Here is a 20838-nt window from a genome sequence, read left to right as displayed (position 1 = left end):
CCAGACAGAGTTGGTTTCAGTACCAGTTGCACTCTCCAGCTGTCATTTCAAACCCTGAAAATCAGGCAAAAGATCACGGTGGTGCCTTTCAATGTTATACAAGAGCACTGACCAACTGCAGACTCTGAGAAGCCTGATTGAGGTTCTTTGGACTCCATGGGGGGAAATGTAGCTTTGAAAGACTATTTACAATTAATTAAGGCAGCTCTTGTAAAACCCTGTAAGAGTAGATGTTAACTTGTAAAAACTTAATAAGATACAACATCGATGCAAAGGATTTCCACCTAACAGAAAAGACAACCCTCAAGGTTATGATTTTATTGCCCCTAGAATAGTAACCAATTTTATATGTAATTGAGCAATGTTATCTCAGCATTCTCTGTCCACTATTGAAATATATATGTATATATACACATACACCTATATATTTTTCCCTATCTATCCAATTTTTAAACCAGTTTTATCATTTTGTTGGTTCCCTCATTAATTAGATAAATAAAACTTAGACAAAAGCTCACTAGTGCCAAAAAAGAACTGTTTTCACTTGAGCCACCTAAATTCTGTTTCCTAGACTGCAAATAAACAATGTGATAATTATGATCTCATAGCCCCACTGAGAGGATCAAATGAGAAAATACATTCAAAATACTAGCTATGACATTTTTAAGTTCTGTGGGCACACACATCTATGGGCATATGGGGTAAAACCAGGTAATTTTCAACCCAAGACAATGGGTTTCTGAGGTTTTAATAATACTAGTCTCTCTCCCTTTGGGTATGTTTGGAAATTTCTATATTCATATTTTTTTAACTAGAGAGGTAATACTAGCATGTCACAAGCTCCTCAGCCTCAGTTTCCCTTTCTCTCAAATGGAAATGGTGATACCCAGGACAGGCACACACTGGGAAGAGCTTTTGAAAAGCAGAGAGTGACATTCTAGTATAATGGCCAGTGTCCATATTTGGGACAAAATAACAGACTCAGTAAGTAGTGTTTTGTTGTCTTTTGTTTTCAAAGAGCAAGAAAGAAAAGGGGAGGAGAGAGCTCAATCTGTCTCAGAAGCAAGACTTCCAAAGCAGTGCTCATTTCACCTCTGACTCTAAAGGAATGGAAACAAAGCAACATGCCAAAGGCAAGGATCTAAAGCCAAATAAGGGGCCCACAGGCAGAGGCACTCCTTGGGCAGAGGTGTTTCTTCTGATGTAAAGAGTAGGAGATCTCCTCTACTGTAATCACTCACTTGGATCAAGCATCGTGGCTGCCAGAGGGCCAGCTGCAGGAGCAGTGCTACAAAGCAAGATGGTGCCACCCACAAGCCTGGCGTAAAGCCAAAACATGTTGTCTTTCCTTCTATTAACGAAGTATCCAAACAATGCATTAAATCAACACTGTTTTTCATGGATCGCATCTCATTACATCTTCTCCCAGTTCCTACAAGACCTGGCACCCTTCCGACCAGCTCCTGGTCCTGTGTTTGGCTTTTGTGTTGTTGACCGAAGGATGTTTGGATGAGCACTGTTTACTCCTTTGGTCAGCAGGGCCTTCATTTAATCCTCTTCAGGCCTCACTCTTGGCTGCCTCCACGATGAATAACCTGTCTGTGCAAACAGGGCTGACCTCTTGGAGTGGGGATGCTTAACTGTCAGGGACCTAAGAGGCCTGCAGAATGGCTCACCCAAGAAGAGTTTTTAAGTTTGTTTTGCAGTGTCCTGTAAAGTACCCATATAGGCACTTAGGGAATTGGATAAGAAGAGTTTGGGGAAATGGGGTACTACTCAGAAGTTTACCACTTCTGAGAAAGCTAAAAACAAAAAGTGCCTAGTGCATTAGCAAACAGTTTCTGGTAAATAACCAATTATCAGATTAACCCGAAGGGAAGAGTCAATGCAAGAGTAAGTGGTTAAACTGTATAGTAAACTTTGGGGATAAGACATGGGGCAAGTGAAGAAAAGAAACCTCTAAGACCACAGGACCTCTGAAAATATGCTTAGAAAAAGGGAGTAGGTAGGCCATCCCATGAATAAAAGCAAACAAACAAAAAGCGAAGACCACAAACGAATCTGCCCTAAATGTTAGTTCCTGGTCCCTTTTAGGCTCTGATTAAATAACCAGTAACTTTGATAAACCTTGCCCAGTGTTTTTCAGCATGCTAAAGGACAAATCACAGCAAATGCACATGTCAAGAAGGTTTGAACTTGAAAAGTCTTCCTAGATCACAGAGGACATGTGTCATCCTGGACTGCCCAGTATCTCTGCCATTTTCCTGGGAAAACAGTGCCAAGTTTGCACTTAGAGAAATATTCCCCTCTTGCTACATGCTGAGTTGGGTCACCTGGAGTTAGCTGTGACAAAGTAGGACAATCAGGTCTCATTTCATTGAATTTCAAGATGAGTGACACCTGGTGAAAATGACTGGAACTGAGACACACCATTGGTGGCACCAGAAGAGACCACCTGACTTCCTGGACCCTGTCCTTTCAAACCTTATTCTTCAGCTTTTCCCTCACTCTATTGACTCATACCCTGCTCATAAAGCAGTTTTTTGGAGAGGAGGGGGATTGTGAATAAATTTCAGACAGCAACAAAAAAAATCTTTATATATATAATCAGGTTCTCTGTTCAGTGCTTCTCCCCACACCACCCTCTACTCTTACCAATGTAGAATTTGAAAAAGAACAAAAGCAACCTACCAACATCACACAATTGTATTTTGCTTCAAAACTCATCAGTCTAAATAAAGTTAGCTAATCGTCAGCAGTAGATAATCCAAGAGCTGGGCCATCCAGACACTGCCAGGAGGCAGAGAGGAAGGATGTTCATGAAATCTCATCAATGAATGCTTATTAAGCAGCATAATGTGGTACAAACTACAGGGCACGTGACCTCAAGAAGGCCAAGTCCCTCCCCACTTGAATTCATCATGTATTTGCTCTGAATTCTTGGCCAAGGTGTGGTACCTCTTCAGAACCTCAGGCCATGCACTTGCAGTGCCTCTTTGGAACAGCCATTCCACAAATATGTACTGAGGCCAATCATGTGCCAGGCACTGTGCTAGGTGGTGCGGAGGAGGCAAGTACTGCTTTCCTGCCCTCCACGTGGCAACTCGCTCATGAGGATTAGAGGAGGCTGAAGGGGTGGCAGATCACGGCACCCCGGATGTGCAACTTTAGTGAAAGGATCATTTTGAGCCGAAGGCAACTGAGAAGAAGCAGATACAAGGAAAGGTCCCTGTCCTCCTTCCATTTGCCTAAAAACGAGACATCAGTTCTCAAAGGTCCTCTACCAGGAAAGACAAAAGCTAATCAGCCGAGACAGTTTTAGGCCTCATCAGCCTGGAGACAGTACCAGAGGAATCTACACGACAAACATTGCAAACCAGCCTTTCTCTACCATGCAGTTCCCAAATATTTACCTTCCCACAGTTACCTGCCTTTAGAAGCCTAAAACCTCTTTCCTTTTTCCTACCATTTCTCTACAAACTCATTGTCTTTTGTTGAAGATGCTACAGAAGCCTGACTGCCAACTGTCATTTATTTTTCTCTGGGTATCTCCCATGTATACACTTTAATAAACTTCTGTTTTTCTCTGCTAATCTCTTTTGTTACAGCTGAGAACTTGAACAGGTAGTCAGAAATTGATTTTTCTTTCTTTCCAAGGCCATCTGTGAAAGTACTTTGAAAACACCAACAGGCCACACAGAAGGTAGGTATTACTAGTTGGTCCCTAGAAACCAAGTTTCTGTTTTACAACCTATTGGGCTGGCCAAAAACTTCCTTCCTTGCTAGAACTACTGCAAACCAGAGCAGCAATCAACTCCCAGTTTCCCTTAACAAGCTGCCTACAGCTTTGGAGGAGGGGTGCCTGTGCACGAGTGAGGGTGTGTGGAAAGCAGAGAGAAGAAGAGCTGCCTAGGGGTCAGGGACTCACCATCCTCAACACTGCTAGTCTCCTTTTCCACAGCCATATTCCTGTCATCACACAAATGAAAGGCCAGTTTAACCTTTGCATTCTTACCGAAGCCCCCAATCCAGCATTAAAGCCAGATAAAGAGCTTTTATCATACAAGGAGTCTAACATCTCTCCCAACACTTAGATCCCCTCTTTCTCTAGCACTTCAGTCTTCCTCCAAGGGAATCCCTTCCCATGACTTGTCCTTCCTTTCCCGGGAAGGGGGACTTGGAAAGAGAAACCACGCCTGATATAATACAGCCATTCTACCCCGTGGCCCATCTGGATCTCTCTCCAGGGAGACTGATGCAAGAGAAGAAAACATGGGGGCTGCCAGTTTTCTGCAAAATCATAACCTCAGGGGTGAGAGGAGGAGGAAAAGGGGGCAGTGGGGCACATGGGCGCTATGGAGAGGCCTGGAAGACAGCCATAAGTACAGAAGTCATAAAGACCCCAATTCTCCTTAAACTGGCTGAGGAGTCTGGCTCAGCTCCACCCACTCAATGATATCATTGTTTTCAGCAAAAGTCGATCTGAGAATCCACAAGGAGGTCCTCAGCGAGGCCTCATCAGTTCCTGGGAGACCAAGTGCTTAGAATTGTAGATAAGGGGGGAAGTCTATATACAAAGAGTCCAAATTATAAAGATAACCAGGGTAAGGACATACTTCGCTTCTGCCAGGACTTTTAGGGTCATGGAAAGAATATAGAATGCTACTTTCCACATAGATTTTATCAATGGATTCCCAACCACCACAAGCAGGCAAAGTTGATGACTAGGGGTTGTTACCTTCAACGAATGGGAAAACTAAAGATATGAGAAGAGAAGTGGCTTATCCAAGGTTCCGCTACCAGCTAAGGACAAACCCTGGGACTCAAACCACTGTCCTGCTACTTTCTCAAGTCAGGAACCTCAGATTGGCCTTGGAAGCCATCCTCTTCCTCAGCTCATATTCAAGCCATCTCTCGGTCTCCATGATGCCACCCTATAAATATCTGTGGAATTTGACTCTTCTGCCTAAATTTGACTCTTCCCTAAATTAGATCACCATCATCTCCCCCTCAGATTCTAAAAAAGCTTTTGAATGGGTCTGATTACTATTGCCAGTCTTGCCCCTTTCAATCCATCCTCCAAACTTCCATCTAAGTAATCTTTCTCACATGCTTTGGATGCTGTCAGTATATGGCTTTTAAAATCATCTTTGTCAGCTTCCTGTTGCCCTCAAGATACACACCAACCCTTTTAATGAGGCTACAAAGCCCTTCAAGGACTCTCCCCTGCCCACCTGGACCATTTCCTTCCTCTTGCCTTCTATTTTAATTTCATCATCAACAAAGGCCTTTGTTCTTGCTACTGGCCCTGGGTGGAACTCACCCCCTTGTATAAACCAGCCCTCTACCGCCACCCTACTTCTTCCTTTTACTTTACTTCTCCTCGAAGGCTTCCCCAACCCCTGAGCCAGGGTAGGTTCCCCTTCCCCATGCTCCCACAGTACTTTCTACTTCCCCCCATCATAGCATGCCCCACACTGGTCAATAATGATTGGCTTATCTTTCTCCTCCACTGAGCAAGCACCAAGACAGCAGATAGTGTCTTGCTTGCCATTACTCTTCCAGGAACACTCAGGACTTAGCCCAATGCCAGCCACATGGCTGGTATGCACAGTATTTGTTAAATGAAGGAAGAGAAAGTGAGAGACAGGAAGTTAAGAATTCCCAATGAGTAATCCATAACTCAAACCCAGTACACTGGAGACTCTTGTTAGTAAAACCAGGGATTCTCTGACCAATAACTACTCCCAGGTGAGTTTGAGCAAGACCTGCAATTTGCTCCAGGGTACCCAAAAGCCTGTTCATTCAGTATTCAAGGTATCAACCAAAGGTATGTGTATGTCACTGAGTTCTAAATAGAGAAAGAGTAAGGGTTACCTTCTTTAAATCAGATTAAATCTCAGGACAGAACCAGTCCAGAGGCCTCAGAACTGGCCTCCTCCTCCCATAGAGAAGGAGAACTCTTCCCCAGATAATCATGTTCCATTTCCTAAGCACAAACGCTGAAGAGCAGAGATATCCTCCAGCTTCCAGAGAGTCTGGATGAAGAATCTAGGCACATCCTTGAAGATGAAAAATTAGGTCTGTAAGGTGGGATTTCAAGCACATCTCCCAAATCCAAATGCATAGCCATACGCCAATCTCCATCCTGCTCTCCAGGCCCTGCTTCTCAGGAGACCCCATCCACCCACTCTGAGTTGTGGAAGAAGCTATATTTCCCTTGGACCAGTCCCTCTCAGGCCAAGGCTCCATCCACCAGGTCCATCTCCTTTCACTCAGCTCAGCCCAAATTTCCCTTCAATGAAGAGGGGTGAAGAAAGGGCTTCTACTCATCGAGGTGCAGGAAATACAGCTCAGCTTTAAATTGCACCTCAAGCCTCTTCCCTAAAAATATCACACCTACCTCTCTGACCATGTGGTTTTACCAGAAGCAAGAGAGAACCCAACTCAAGGTCAAAAATAAGAGGACCAAAAAAAAAGTGAACTCTAAGTCACTCAAATCCTCAGGTAGCCCAAATGTAGAAGGGCAAGAAACCCCTTCCCCACTGCCACATACCACTCTTCTGAAATACAATGATTTGGATAGCTGGAATACTGAATTCCTAAGAGTTTATTAGCACTACAGTTTTGGTTCCCCTAGATCCAGACCAAATATTTATATATTAATTTCTCAGTCTGAATTCCTTTCTCATTCTTCCACTCATCTCTCCTCCCTCCTTCATCCAAAGCCTCCCCTCCTTGCTCCCACAAGACAGAGCTCCAAGGAACACTCCTTAGGGAAGCTTTCTCTAGCCCCCAATCAGAAATTCTTTCCTTCCTATGGCTCCCTCTGTACTTTACTTTTAACTCTATTAAGTAAATCTATAACCAGCTTCTTATTATGCTGTGTGAGTATATTCTCTCCCACAGAGAGTAAATAGCTGGAGGGCAAGGATATGGTCTTTGCATCTACTCCCTAGAACACCTAGCACAGGACTTTACACATGGGTGCTCAATAAATATTTGCTGAAATCAATACTTCCAAGATACAGTAATCAAAACAACGTGGCACGGGCACAAAAACAGATATGTGGATCAACAGAGCAGAACAGAGAGCCCAGAAATAAACCCACACACCTACCATCAATTAATCTTCAACAAAGGAGGTAAGAATATACAAGGGAAAAAAAGGCTCAGCAAGTGGGGTTGGGGAACTTGGACAGCTGCATGTAAATGAGTGAAGTTAGAACACATCCACTCACCAACACAAAAATAAACTCAAAGTGGCTTAAAGACTTAAACATAAGACATGACACCATAAGCTCCTAGAAGAGAATATAAGCAAAACATTCTCTGACATAAATCATACCAATCTTCTCTTAGGTCAGTCTCCCAAGGTAATAGAAATAAAAGGAAAAATAAACAAATGGGTGCTCGCTTCGGCAGCACATATACTAAAATTGGAAGGATACAGAGAAGATTAGCATGGCCCCTGCGCAAGGATGACATGCAAATTCGTGAAGCATTCCATATTTTTAGCAAAAATCAACAAAGCCAAAAGCTGGTTCTTTGAAAGGATAAATAAAATTGACAAACCATTAGCCAGACTCATCAAGAAACAAAGAGAGAAAAATCAAATCAATAAAATTAGAAATGAAAATGGAGAGATCACAACAGACAACACAGAAATACAAAGGATCATAAGAGACTACTATCAGCAATTATATGCCAATAAAATGGACAACGTGGAAGAAATGGACAAATTCTTAGAAAAGTACAACTTTCCAAAACTGAGCTAGGAAGAAATAGAAAATCTTAACAGACCCATCACAAGCACGGAAATTGAAACTGTAATCACAAATCTTCCAGCAAACAAAAGCCCAGGTCCAGACGGCTTCACAGCTGAATTCTACCAAATATTTCGAGAAGAGCTAACACCTATCCTACTCAAACTCTTCCAGAAAATTGCAGAGAAAGGTAAACTTCCAAACTCATTCTATGAGGCCACCATCACCCTAATACCAAAACCAGACAAAGATGCCACAATAAAAGAAAACTACAGGCCAATATCACTGATGAACATAGATGCAAAAATCCTCAACAAAATTCTAGCAATCAGAATCCAACAACACATTAAAAAGATCATACACCATGACCAAGTGGGCTTTATCCCAGGGATGCAAGGATTCTTCAATATCCACAAATCAATGTAATTCACTATATTAACAAATTGAAAAATAAAAGCCATATGATTATCTCAATAGATGCAGAGAAGGCCTTTGACAAAATTCAACATCCATTTATGATTAAAAAAAAAAACTCTCCAGAAAGCAGGAATAATAGAAGGAACATATCTTAACATAATAAAAGCTATATAGGACAAACCCACAGCAAACATTATCCTCAGTGGTGAAAAATTGAAAGCATTTCCCCTAAACTCAGGAACAAGACAAGGGTGCCCACTTTCACCGCTACTATTCAACATAGTTCTGGAAGTTTTGGCCACAGCAATCAGAGCAGAAAAAGAAATAAAAGGAATCCAAATTGGAAAAGAAGAAGTAAAACTCTCACTGTTTGCAGATGACATGATCCTCTACATAGAAAACCCTAAAGACTCCACCAGAAAATTACTAGAGCTAATCAATGAATGTAGTAAAGTTGCAGGATATAAAATCAACACACAGAAATCCCTTGCATTCCTATACACTAATAATGAGAAAGTAGAAAAAGAAATTAAGGAAACAATTCCATTCACCATTGCAACGAAAAGAATAAAATACTTAGGAATATATCTACCTAAAGAAACTAAAGACCTATATATAGAAAACTATAAAACACTGATGAAAGAAATCAAAGAGGACACTAACAGATGGAGAAATATACCATGTTCATGGATCGGAAGAATCAATATAGTGAAAATGAGTATACTACCCAAACAATCTACAGATTCAATGCACTCCCTATTAAGCTACCAGCGGTATTTTTCACAGAACTAGAACAAATAATGTCAAGATTTGTATGGAAATACAAAAAACCTCGAATAGCCAAAGCAATCTTGAGAAAGAAGAATGGAACTGGAGGAATCAACTTGCCTGACTTCAGGCTCTACTACAAAGCCACAGTCATCAAGACAGTATGGTACTGGCGCAAAGACAGAAATATAAATCAATGGAACAAAATAGAAAGCCCAGAGATAAATCCACACACATATGGACACTTTATCTTTGACAAAGGAGGCAAGAATATACAATGGAGTAAAGACAATCTCTTTAACAAGTGGTGCTGGGAAAACTGGTCAACCACTTGTAAAAGAATGAAACTAGATCACTTTCTAACACCACACACAAAAATAAACTCAAAATGGATTAAAGATCTAAACGTAACACCAGAAACTATAAAACTCCTAGAGGAGAACATAGGCAAAACATTCTCTGACATAAATCACAGCAGGATCCTCTATGATCCACCCCCCAGAATTCTGGAAATAAAAGCAAAAATAAACAAATGGGATCTAATTAAAATTAAAAGCTTCTGCACAACAAAGGAAAATATAAGCAAGGTGAAAAGACAGCCTTCCGAATGGGAGAAAATAATAGCAAATGAAGCAACTGACAAACAACTAATCTCAAAAATATACAAGCAACTTATGCAGCTCAATTCCAGAAAAATAAACGACCCAATCAAAAAACAGGCCAAAGAACTAAATAGACATTTCTCCAGAGAAGACATACAGATGGCTAACAAACACATGAAAAGATGCTCAACATCACTCATTATTAGAGAAATGCAAATCAAGACCACAATGAGGTACCACTTCACACCAGTCAGAATGGCTGTGGTCCAAAAGTCTGCAAGCAATAAATGCTGGAGAAGATGTGGAGAAAAGGGAACGCTCTTGCACTGTTGGTGGGAATGGAAACTAGTACAGCCACTATGGAGAACAGTGGGCAGATTCCTTAAAAAATTGCAAATAGAACTGCCTTATGACCCAGCAATCCCACTGCTGGGCATACACACTGAGGAAACCAGAATAGAAAGAGACACATGTACCCCAATGTTCATTGCAGCACTGTTTATAATAGCCAGGACATGGAAACAACCTAGATGTCCATCAGCAGATGAATAGATAAGAAAGCTGTGGTACATATACACAATGGAGTATTACTCAGCCATTAAAAAGAATACATTTGAATCAGTTCTAATGAGATGGATGAAACTGGAGCCTATTATACAGAGTGAAGTAAGCCAGAAAGAAAAACACCAATACAGTATACTAACACATATATATGGAATTTAGAAAGATGGTAATGATGACCATGTATGCGAGACAGCAAAAGAGACACAGATGTGTAGAGCAGACCTTTGGACTCTGAGGGAGAGGCAGAGGGTGGGATGATTTGGGAGAATGGCATTGGAACATGTATACTATCATGTAAGAAACGAATCGCCAGTCTATGTTTGATGCAGGATATAGGATGCTTGGGGCTGGTGCACGGAGATGATCCAGAGAGATGATATGGGGTGGGAGGTGGGACAGGGGTTCATGTTTGGGAACTCATGTACACCCATGGTGGATTCATGTCAATGTATGGCAAAACCAATACAGTATTGTAAAGTAAAATAAAGTAAAAATTAAAATTAAAAAATAAATAAATAAACAAACAAATGGGACCCAATCAAACTTATAAGCTTTTGCACAGCAAAGGAAATCACAAACAAAATAAAAAGATAACCTACAGAATAGAAGAATGTATTTGCCACCGAAGTGATGGACAAGGGCTTAATTTCCAAAATATTCAAACAGCTCATACAACTCAACAACAAAAAAACAAACGACCCAATTCAAAAGTAGGCAGAAGACCGAAACAGACTTTTCTCCAAAGACGACATACAGATGACCAAAAGCACATGATAAGATGCTCAACATCACTAATTATTACAGAAATGAAAATCAAAATTACAATGAGGTACCATCTCACACCAGTCGGAATGGCCATTATTAAAAAGCCTACAAAAAACATGGAGAAAAGGGAACCCTGCTACACTGTTGGTGGAAATGAAGGTTGGTACAGTCACCATGAAAAATAGTATGGAAGTTTCTCAGAAAACTAAAAATACAATTATCATATGATCCAACAATCCCACTCCTGGATACAGATCCAGACAAAACTATAATTCAGAAAGATACACAGCAGCCAAGACATGGAAACACCTAATGTCCATTAATAGATGAATGGATAAAGAAGATGTAGTACACACTGCTATATTTAAAATATATAACCAACAAGGTATACTGTAAAAAAAATTAAAAGATTCATTTTAAAAAGAACTGTGTATGTCAATAAGTGTTAACAACATGAAAAAAAGATGTGGTATATATACATACACAATAGAATACTACTCAACTATAAAAAAGAACAAAATAAAGTCATTTGCATCTACATGAGTACCACTAGAGATTATCATACTAGTGAACTAAGAAAGACAAATACCATATGATATCACTTATATGTGGAATCTAAAATACAACACAAATGATCTATCTATGAAACAGAAACAAAACTGTAGACATAAAGAACAAAGTTATGGTTGCCAAAGGAGAGGGGATTGGCGGAAGGATGGAATGGGAGGTTGGGGTTAGCAGTAGTGAATTATTATATATAGAATGGATAAACAACAAAGTCCTACTGTATAATACAGAGAACTGTATTCAATATCCTCTGATAAACCATAATAAAAAGAATATTAATAGAATATATATATAACAGGATCACTTTACAGTACAAAAGCTGTTAACACACTATAAACCAACTGTATTTCAATTTTTTTTTTTTTTAATTTGCTGAAATCAAACTTGTAGAGTGGAGTCAAATAAGCTCTGGCTTAAAAGGCAGGAGATCCATCAACTGATGAATGGATAAGCACAGTGTAGTACATTCATACAATGGAATACTATAAAGCAATAAAAAGGAATGCAATACAGATGCATGCTATACATCATGGAAAAAACTCAAAAACATTACACAGTGAAAGAAGCCAGTCACACACACACACACAAAGACAATACTGGATAATCTCATTAATATGAAATATCCAGAGTAAGCAAATCTATAGTGACAGCAGATTAGTGGTTGCCTAGAGCTGATGGCATTGGGGAAACGTGGGGAGTAACTGCTTACATTCGTTTGCTAAGGCTGCTTTAACAAAGTACCACAGACTTAGAGATTTAAAAAATAGAAATTTATCATGTCACAGTTCTAAAAAGTTAAACATAAGATTAAGGCACTGGCAGGGCCATGCTCCTTTGAAGATACTGGGGAAGGATCTGTTCCAGGCCTCTCTCCTAGCTTCTAGTATTTCCTTGGCTTGTGGCCACATAACTTCACTCTAGTCTTCACATGGCATTCTCCCTCTGCACGTCTGTGTCCAAATTTCCCCTATTTATATGGACACCAGTCATACTGGATTAGGTGCTATTCCAGGATGACCTCATCCCAACTAATTACATCCACGATGACTCTATCTCCAAATAAGGACACTGATGTTCAAGGGGTTAGGACTCTGACATATGACTTTGGGGGAACACATTCAACCTGTAACACTGCTAATCACTTCTTTTTAGAGTTATGAAAATGTTCAGAAATTAGAATATAATGATGGCTGCACAACTCTGTAAATATACTAACACACACTGAATGGCATACTTATTTAACCAGATCAACTATGTGGTATGTAAGGTAAATTTCAATAAAGCTGGTTAAAAAAAAAAAAAAAAAAGTTTGGATTTAAAGCAACTGCCCAAGCTCAGCAACTAACCAGTTAGTGACAGCATGTGAAACAACTTCTCTCAACACAGGCAATGGGTTTAACTTACACAGAAGCCAAAAGCAAAGTGCCTTTATCTATCTACATGTTCTGTGTAAATTCCCTGTGACCCAATGGTTCACATCTAGGAAGTGATCCTCCAGAAGTGCCTCTCAAAGAACATGAAGGTGTCCACTCTAGCACTATTTGTAAAAATGGCAGAGGGAGGGGGGGAAATAAAAGAAAAAAAATTGCTTGAATACCCATCAAAATGGGTGATTATATTAATCATGGCATCTTGATTTTTACTGAATCTGAATGATGGGTTTATGGGGATTCATTATATCATTCTCTCTACTTCTGTGTGCATTTGATAATTTTTCATCATCAATCAGTTCAATTCAGTTTAGTCGCTCAGTCATGTCCGACTCTTTGCGACCCCATGGACTGCAGCATGCCAGGCCTCCCTGTCCATCACCAACTCCCAGAGTTTACCCAAAATCATTCTAAGAAATTTTAAGTTAGTTATGGCATACACATACAATGTACTATCATACAGACATTAAAAATGATCCCATAAACTTACATAGAAATATATCCATAATATATTCCCAAACTGTGGTATAGCCTTTGAGGAGGAATCTGTGGAATGGGAAGTACAATTAGTCAAAAGTTAAAACATGTTAGACATATATGCTATATGACCTTGCAATTCTACTGCGAGGTATTAATCCTACACTAATACTTGCTGCTGCTGCTGCTAAGTCACTTCAGTCGTGTCTGACTCTGTGTGACCCCATAGACGGCAGCCCACCAGGCTCCCCAGTCCCTGGGATTCTCCAGGCAAGAACACTAGAGTGGGTTGCCATTTCCTTCTCCAGTGCATGAAAGTGAAAAGTGAAAGTGAAGTCGCTCAGTCGTGTCCGACCCTCAGCGACCCTATGGACTGCAGCCTTCCAGGCTCCTTGGACCATGGGATTTTCCAGGCAAGAGTACTGAAGTGGGGTGCCATTGCAAATATGTTTAAAGATTATGCATAAGACAATTATTGCAGCATTACTTGTAACAGCGAGAAACCATTCAGTGGAATCCTCTGTCATCATTAAGAAGAATGAAATAGGTCTATAAATAAGCTAATGTGGAAGAGTATTGAAGCCAAATAATTAAAAAGCAAATTACAGAATGGTACATAAAGTATAATCTCATTTATTTTAAAACCTTATTTTGTTGTTCAGTCACTAAGTCGCTTCCAGCTCTTTGGTGACCCCATGGACTGTAGCCTGCCAGGCTCCTCTGTCCATGGGATTTCCCAGGCAAGAATCCTGGAGTGGGTTGCCATTTCCTTCTCCAGGGGATCTTCCCGACCCAGGGATCAAACCAGAGTCTCCAGCATTGGTAGACAGTACTAAGCCACTTGGGAAGCCCAAAACTTTATTACTTGTGTAATTTTTTCTAGAATTTTATTATCAATGTTTCAAACACTCCAAAAATTTCTTCTGTAATTTTTTAAAAAAGAATTGATGATTCTCATGCTGTATTTCAAAAATTTTTTTAAAAATAGATAATAAAATTTAGGCTATAGTATGACCCCATTCACACAGAGTTGGACACGACTGAAGCGACTTAGCAGCAGCAGCATGACCCCATTTGGATAAATTTACATGGAAATATATACAGGGTTAAAAAAAAACTATGTAAAATAGTATGCTCACAGTAAATGTTCACTCATTGGATGCCAGCTATCATTGTTATCTTAAGGTAAACAGATGATAGTCAAGGGTTCCTCAAACTCAAGAATCAACCCCCGACTTCCTCCAAGTACACAGCTTCCCTTTGCTCTGACAAAGGTCCATCTAAGGCCAACAGGGCAGTTGACAGCTTCCTTCCATTCATTTCACCCTGTGCTCTTGCTGAAGGGCTGCCAGGAGAAATAAGCTTGAGACAAAAGAAAACCATGGACATCCTTCCTGGCTACACAGGCAGTCCTGGCTGCAGGTCCCTGGAAGGAGATAGAGCCGGAAATGGTGAACAAATTCTACCTGCTTATCAGACAGTTCAGAGCCTCGCCTAGGGAGGGCACGGATTCTGCAAGCAGAGACAAGAGGTACAGTTTGGCCGACTGGACAGCCCTGCAAAGCTGTATTCTGGAGATACAGTTAGGTCAAACTGGGCACAGCAGGGGAACAGAAGTGAGTTTCCTCCCAAGGGCAATGGACTTTAAGGTCTTCTTCCTAATTACATTTGGAAACCACCTCAGGGGAATTCCCTCTTACTACATTCTTAAATGATTTTCCCATTCTGCAAAATACAAATAATAGCGACTCTTGGGCTCTCACTGTGCACCAGGCACAGAGTAAGTCCTCGAAGAGCATTGCATTATCTAATAACACACAACATCTGACAGTTCAGTTCAGTTCAGTTCAGTCGCTCAGTCATGTCCAACTCTGCGACCCCATGAATCGCAGCACGCCAGGCCTCCCTGTCCATCACCAACTCCCAGAGTTCACTCAGACTCACATCCATCGAGTCCGTGATGCCATCCAGCCATCTCATCCTCGGTCGTCCCCTTCTCCTCCTGCCCCCAATCCCTCCCAGCATCAGAGTCTTTTCCAATGAGTCAACTCTTCGCATGAGGTGGCCAAAGTACTAGAGTTTCAGCTTCAGCATCATTCCTTCCAAAGAAGTCCCAGGGCTGATCTCCTCCAGAATGGACTGGTTGGATCTCCTTGCAGTCCGAGGGACTCTCAAGAGTCTTCTCCAACACCACAGTTCAAAAGCATCAATTCTTCGGCGCTCAGTTTTCTTCACAGTCCAACTCTCACATCCATACATGACCACTGGAAAAACCATAGCCTTGACTAGATGGACCTTAGTCGGCAAAGTAATGTCTCTGCTTTTGAATATGCTATCTAGGTTGGTCATAACTTTTCTTCCAAGGAGTAAGCGTCTTTTAATTTCATGGCAGCAATCACCATCTGCAGTGATTTTGGAGCCCAAAAAAATGAAGTCTGACACTGTTTCCACTGTTTCCCCATCTATTTCCCATGAAGTGATGGGACCAGATGCCATGATCTTCGTTTTCTGAATGTTGAGCTTTAAGCCAACTTTTTCACTCTCCTCTTTCACTCTCATCAAGAGGCTTTTTAGTTCCTCTTCACTTTCTGCCATAAGGGTGGTGTCATCTGCATATCTGAGGTTATTGATATTTCTCCCGCCAATCTTGATTCCAGCTTGTGCTTCTTCCAGCCCAGAGTTTCTCATGATGTACTCTGCATAGAAGTTAAATAAGCAGGGTGACAATATACAGCCTTGACATACTCCTTTTCCTATTTGGAACCAGTCTGTTGTTCCATGTCCAGTTCTAACTGTTGCTTCCTAACCTGCATATAGGTTTCTCAAGAGGCAGGTCAGGTGGCCACTATTATTGGCCCCATCATGTGGATGAGGAAACTGAGACTTGCAAAGGTAAAGCAACTTGCCAAAGCTTACACCTCCAGTAGGTACAAGGAGCCAGGCTCTGAATCTAACATGCTGAGGTTACATCATTACAATCCACTGAAATCCATTTCCAACTAGGGAAGGCAGAAGGAAAGGGAAGAAGGCAGGCAGAATATCAGAGAACACCAAGTGTTCATTGAAGAGCATACTGAGTAAGGACAGGGCATCCATGAGGCAATCTGAGGCCACAGCTAAGAGCCTGGGCTTGGAGTCAAAGAGCTCTAGCTCCACCCTTCCGACCAAAGTAACTATGACCAAGTCGGGCTGCCGCATGCCTCAGGTCTCCACCTGCCAAACAGGACTAACACAGGTAATGACAACCCACAGGGTTGCTGTGATGATTCAATTAGTTGAACTATGTAGAGACTGCACAACAGAGCCTGCTATAAAGGCATCGCCTACTTTGTAACTGTTACCATGATTGACGAGATCATTATCCCTTTCTGATGATCATTCCTCAGCCAGAAGCTGCCTGAAGGCAAACTGCATCATACAACATGACCCAGAACTCAGGAAATGCTGACAAACTGTAACCACACATGCTATGTCTCAACGTGTTTTTCTCTTGTCACTCTTACTTGAAAACACTCACAGGGGCCATATGCAATGGTTTGCATCACCAAGACACTTTAGAAAACATCTGTTCATGATTTTACATTAATGAAAGTTAACATGTACTGAAAACCAGCTTACTTATGCACCATAATGATACTAAGCACATCGTAATAAATTATCCCTAAGGCTGACAAACATAGTGGATTTGTTTCCTGTGCCCAGTGTGTGACAAATTACCAGAAACTGGGTGGCTTGAGACAATAGAAAGTTAGCGACTCCCCCGGTGGTCCAGTGGTTAAGACTCCATGCTTCCACTGCAGGGAGCACACTTTCCATCCCTGGTCAGGGAACTCAGATCCCACTTGCCCCAGCCAAAAAAAGAAAAGGGAAAAAAAAAGATGAAAAAGAAACCAGAAAAAAAATTGTTTTTAAACAACAGAAAGTTATTCTTTCAGGGTGCTGGAGGTCAAGAACACAAAGTCAAGGTGTTAGCAAAGCTGCACTCAGTCTGAGAGGTTTCACTCCTGGCCTTCCCCACCCTCCAGTGGCTGCCCGTATTCCCTGGCTTGTGGCTGCATCACTGCCCTCTCGGTGGTCACAGTGCCTTCTCTTCCATCTGTGAGCAAATCTCCCTCTGCCTTCCTCTTACAAATACTAGTGACTGAATTTACAGCCCACCCAGAAAATCCAGAATCATCTCTTCTCAAAATCCTTCATTAAGTCACACTTACAAAGATTATTTTTTGCCACATAAGGCAGTATAGTCTCATGTTCCAGGAATTAGAATGTGGGTCTTTTAAGGGGTAGGGAACATTTCTCAGCCTACCTTACCCACAGTGAAGTTATTTTCATTTTCTATGTGGAGGTAAAGTATAGTAAGAAGCAAATGAACCTGAGTTTGACTCCTGGCTCTTGCCTGAGAGTCTCCCCATTTATAAAATGTGAATAATACTCATACCTTCTCAAGAGGGTTGCCACGAGGATTAAATAAGATGGTACGTGAAGTGCCTTTGCACAGTGCCTGGCCCTCAGTTAATGCTAGTGAGTGATCATTATGGTGCCTACCGAAGAAGAAACAACATTCGGAAGACAAGTGACTTGCTGAAGGCCACCTAACCAGGAGTGTCAGTGCCTGGGACTGAATTTGGGTCCTTCCAGCACCAAAACCCAAGCCTATCCTACTATGGATTAGGCATTTCGCCTTACATTCTCACAGCCTTCAGAATCAACACATCTGTGGGAGGTGGGAGGAAGGCTCAAGAAGGAGGGGATGTATGTATACCTATGGCTGATTCATTTTGATGTATGGCAGAAAGCAACACAATATTATAAAGTAATTATCCTCCAGTTAAAAATTAAAAAAAAAATCAACACATCTAGGTTATTACAGATGTGGATGCTGCCTGATACTCCCTTCCAGCTACTGTCTAGCTGCATCCATGCAGATCACCATTTCCAGTTACTGAGACTGAGTTTACACAGTGGACCCTAAGAAAGCAGTATCATGTTTCTAATGATTCAGAAATAATGGAGCCCCTGCTTAAGCAGGGGTGGGGCTGAGAATTTAGCTTGTAGAAAGACCACATCACATTGGCTGGCAATCCAGTCTGCAACTCCAGGGGTTCTGGGCAACATGGGAATCGTGAGATCAATCTCTATCTACAAAGCTACAATTGGAAGCTGCATTTCAGACAGGACTATGTGGTCTCTCTGGGGCAAGGTGCCTAACCTAGCACTTAGAATTTAAATCCACTTATGCATTCACTGCCTCAGAGTCAATGCAGCAGGGTTAATTCCAGCTCCTGGTACTTCAAAAATATATATATATTTGAAAAAAATTTCAGCCACTTGGAGGCAGCTTTCTGCAAATTCTGATGTCCCCACCCATCTATCCAACGGTTTCCTCAGCGCTGGTCTAACGGAGTTATAGGATCTCAGCTGCAGGGAATGGGGAGCCCAGCTGTGTGCTGAGTTTGGAAAAACATTTTGAATACTTTGGATCTGCCAAATACTTGGTTAAAGAACGATATCCTCCAATTTCTTAAGCCATGTGTATTTTAAGTGAAATGTAAGCCATATGTCTGTGACTCATTTAAATGCACTTCAGTGAAGCATGGTTTACCAAGAGTGCTGGGATATGCCTAAGCCTTTCTTAAGCTTCTCTTTGATCCAGGAAATTGAATTCTGCCAACAATAAATGAAGCTCCTGACAAGAGAGGGTCAAAGAGAGCTGTCCTTTATCCTAGATAAGATGTTAAAGTCTATTCCTCACCCACAAGGAAGCAGGGAGCCAGGAAGAGGTCCGTGGTCTGGGTGGTATGCAGAGTTTTGCTCCAGATCAACTATGTATTAATATTACCACCAGGCCTCCTTGGAAGAGAAGTGCAACGGTAAGCAGTGGTGACTAACCCACCCAATCTACTGCTGAGAAAACTCCTCTTCTGCCTTTCTCCCCTTCTTGGGTTCTCCAGTATTATATACAACTCAAAAAGGGTTGAAGAAAAAGATTCAAGGAGCTGGATCACTCCATTAGCAGTGAACAACTATTCATTCTCCAGGCTGCAGCTTGATTTCCAGGATAACAAAAAGTCTCCATCCCTAAGATATCTCCAAGGGACTGAAAAGAAGTTAGAGATACGAGGAGAGATGAAAGTCAGAAGTAGTGGTAGGTACAATAACCAGTAAACCTCCAAATACCTAAATTTTGCCTTAACAATTACTATTCCCCCTGAGGTCTAGAGGTAGATATACACACAAAAGAAAACAAATATCCAGTCTTATTAGCCAGACGATACAAACTCTGTTTCTCTTTTGCTAACAGGGCTGTGGTGAGACCAAGGGATATCTCTCCCTTTCCCAAGCAAAAACCTAAATCTTAGCATCATTTAGACTCAAGGGAGGAAGTCTAATGAAGAGATGACAGTTCCAGAACGCGTTTAAGAGATGAGCAGAGAGAAGTAGGTGGCCGAAGGTCCTCTGGGCACAGCGCCCACTGGCTGGGCTGCTCATTTGCTTTTGAAGGTGACCTTGTAATGTGGTAACATAGTCAGTGAGCATCCTGCAAGCAGGTTCAACAGTTCAGTGTGCCCTCCTTTGGGGAAAAAGTGAGAAGGGAGAGAGTCAGGGCCTGCATCTTCCTGAAGGCATCCAGATGTCCAGATGCCTACAGTGAAGAAAGACTCCATTTGATATCAGCAAACAAGTTGTTGTCCAGTATGGTTTCTGGATTGATGAGGCAGTCCTCAGTGTCTGGGGGAAATTACATGGAAGACAAATATTATGGATTTATGCCTCAAAATTGTGGGTTATGAAAATAGCAGCCTGTAATTTCTTCCCTGTAATTTTCCTCCTTGTGTTTATGTTGCTTAAACAATGGGTCCTGAGCTAGAAGTTCATCCTCAGCTTCTGTGGTTTTGGGGGCATTTGCCTTTATCCCACTGCCCCCTTTTTCCAGGAATGTCTCCAGAACTGGGGAGCAAATGCCCTGAGGCAGGGACTTCTTTTTCATTTTCCACCTACGTGGTGTCCCTTAAATAGGTAATGCAGGAAAGGCTCTTAGAGCCTAACTGGGACAAACCCCCCATGCAACAGATGAGAAAGTGGAAGCCCAGCAGGGCCAACTGGCTTGTTGACCAATTCCACATCACCTGTCTCTGAGCTCAGTACTCTCTCCACTGTACCAGAGTCCCAGTCACAAGTCAGGCTCTGTTAACCACAACTATGCACCAACATTTGCAAATGATCAGTACAGATGTGAATAAATATAAAACTAAGGAACATATGCTGAAATTGAAGCTCCAATACTTTGGCCATCTGATGCAAAGAGCCGACTCACTGGAAAAGACAATGATGCTGAGAAAGATCGAGGGCAGGAGGAGAAGGGGGCAACAGAGGATGAGACAGTTGGATGGCATCACTGACTCAATGGACATGAGTTTGAGCAAACCATGGGAGACTGTGAAGGACAGGAAGCCTGGAGTGCTGCAGTCCACGGGGTCACAG

At 41.7% G+C, this 20838-nt stretch overlaps 1 protein-coding gene and 1 non-coding gene across 2 annotated transcripts in view; one reads left to right on the top strand and one right to left on the bottom strand.

Moving 5' to 3' along the window:
* ADAM19 (ADAM metallopeptidase domain 19) overlaps positions 1–20838 on the bottom strand; it is a 93048-nt gene that overhangs the window by 59525 nt on the left and 12685 nt on the right. The gene's annotated exons all lie outside the window — the stretch shown is intronic.
* On the top strand, positions 7410–7516 carry LOC120864975. Its single transcript, XR_005721302.1, has one exon. It is a non-coding gene; the product is annotated as a U6 spliceosomal RNA (small nuclear RNA).

Source organism: Oryx dammah, unplaced genomic scaffold (genome assembly GCF_014754425.2).
Source record: "Oryx dammah isolate SB20612 unplaced genomic scaffold, SCBI_Odam_1.1 HiC_scaffold_5, whole genome shotgun sequence".
NCBI classification, from domain to species: domain Eukaryota; kingdom Metazoa; phylum Chordata; class Mammalia; order Artiodactyla; family Bovidae; genus Oryx; species Oryx dammah.
This window is presented reverse-complemented; position numbering and strand designations above follow the sequence as displayed.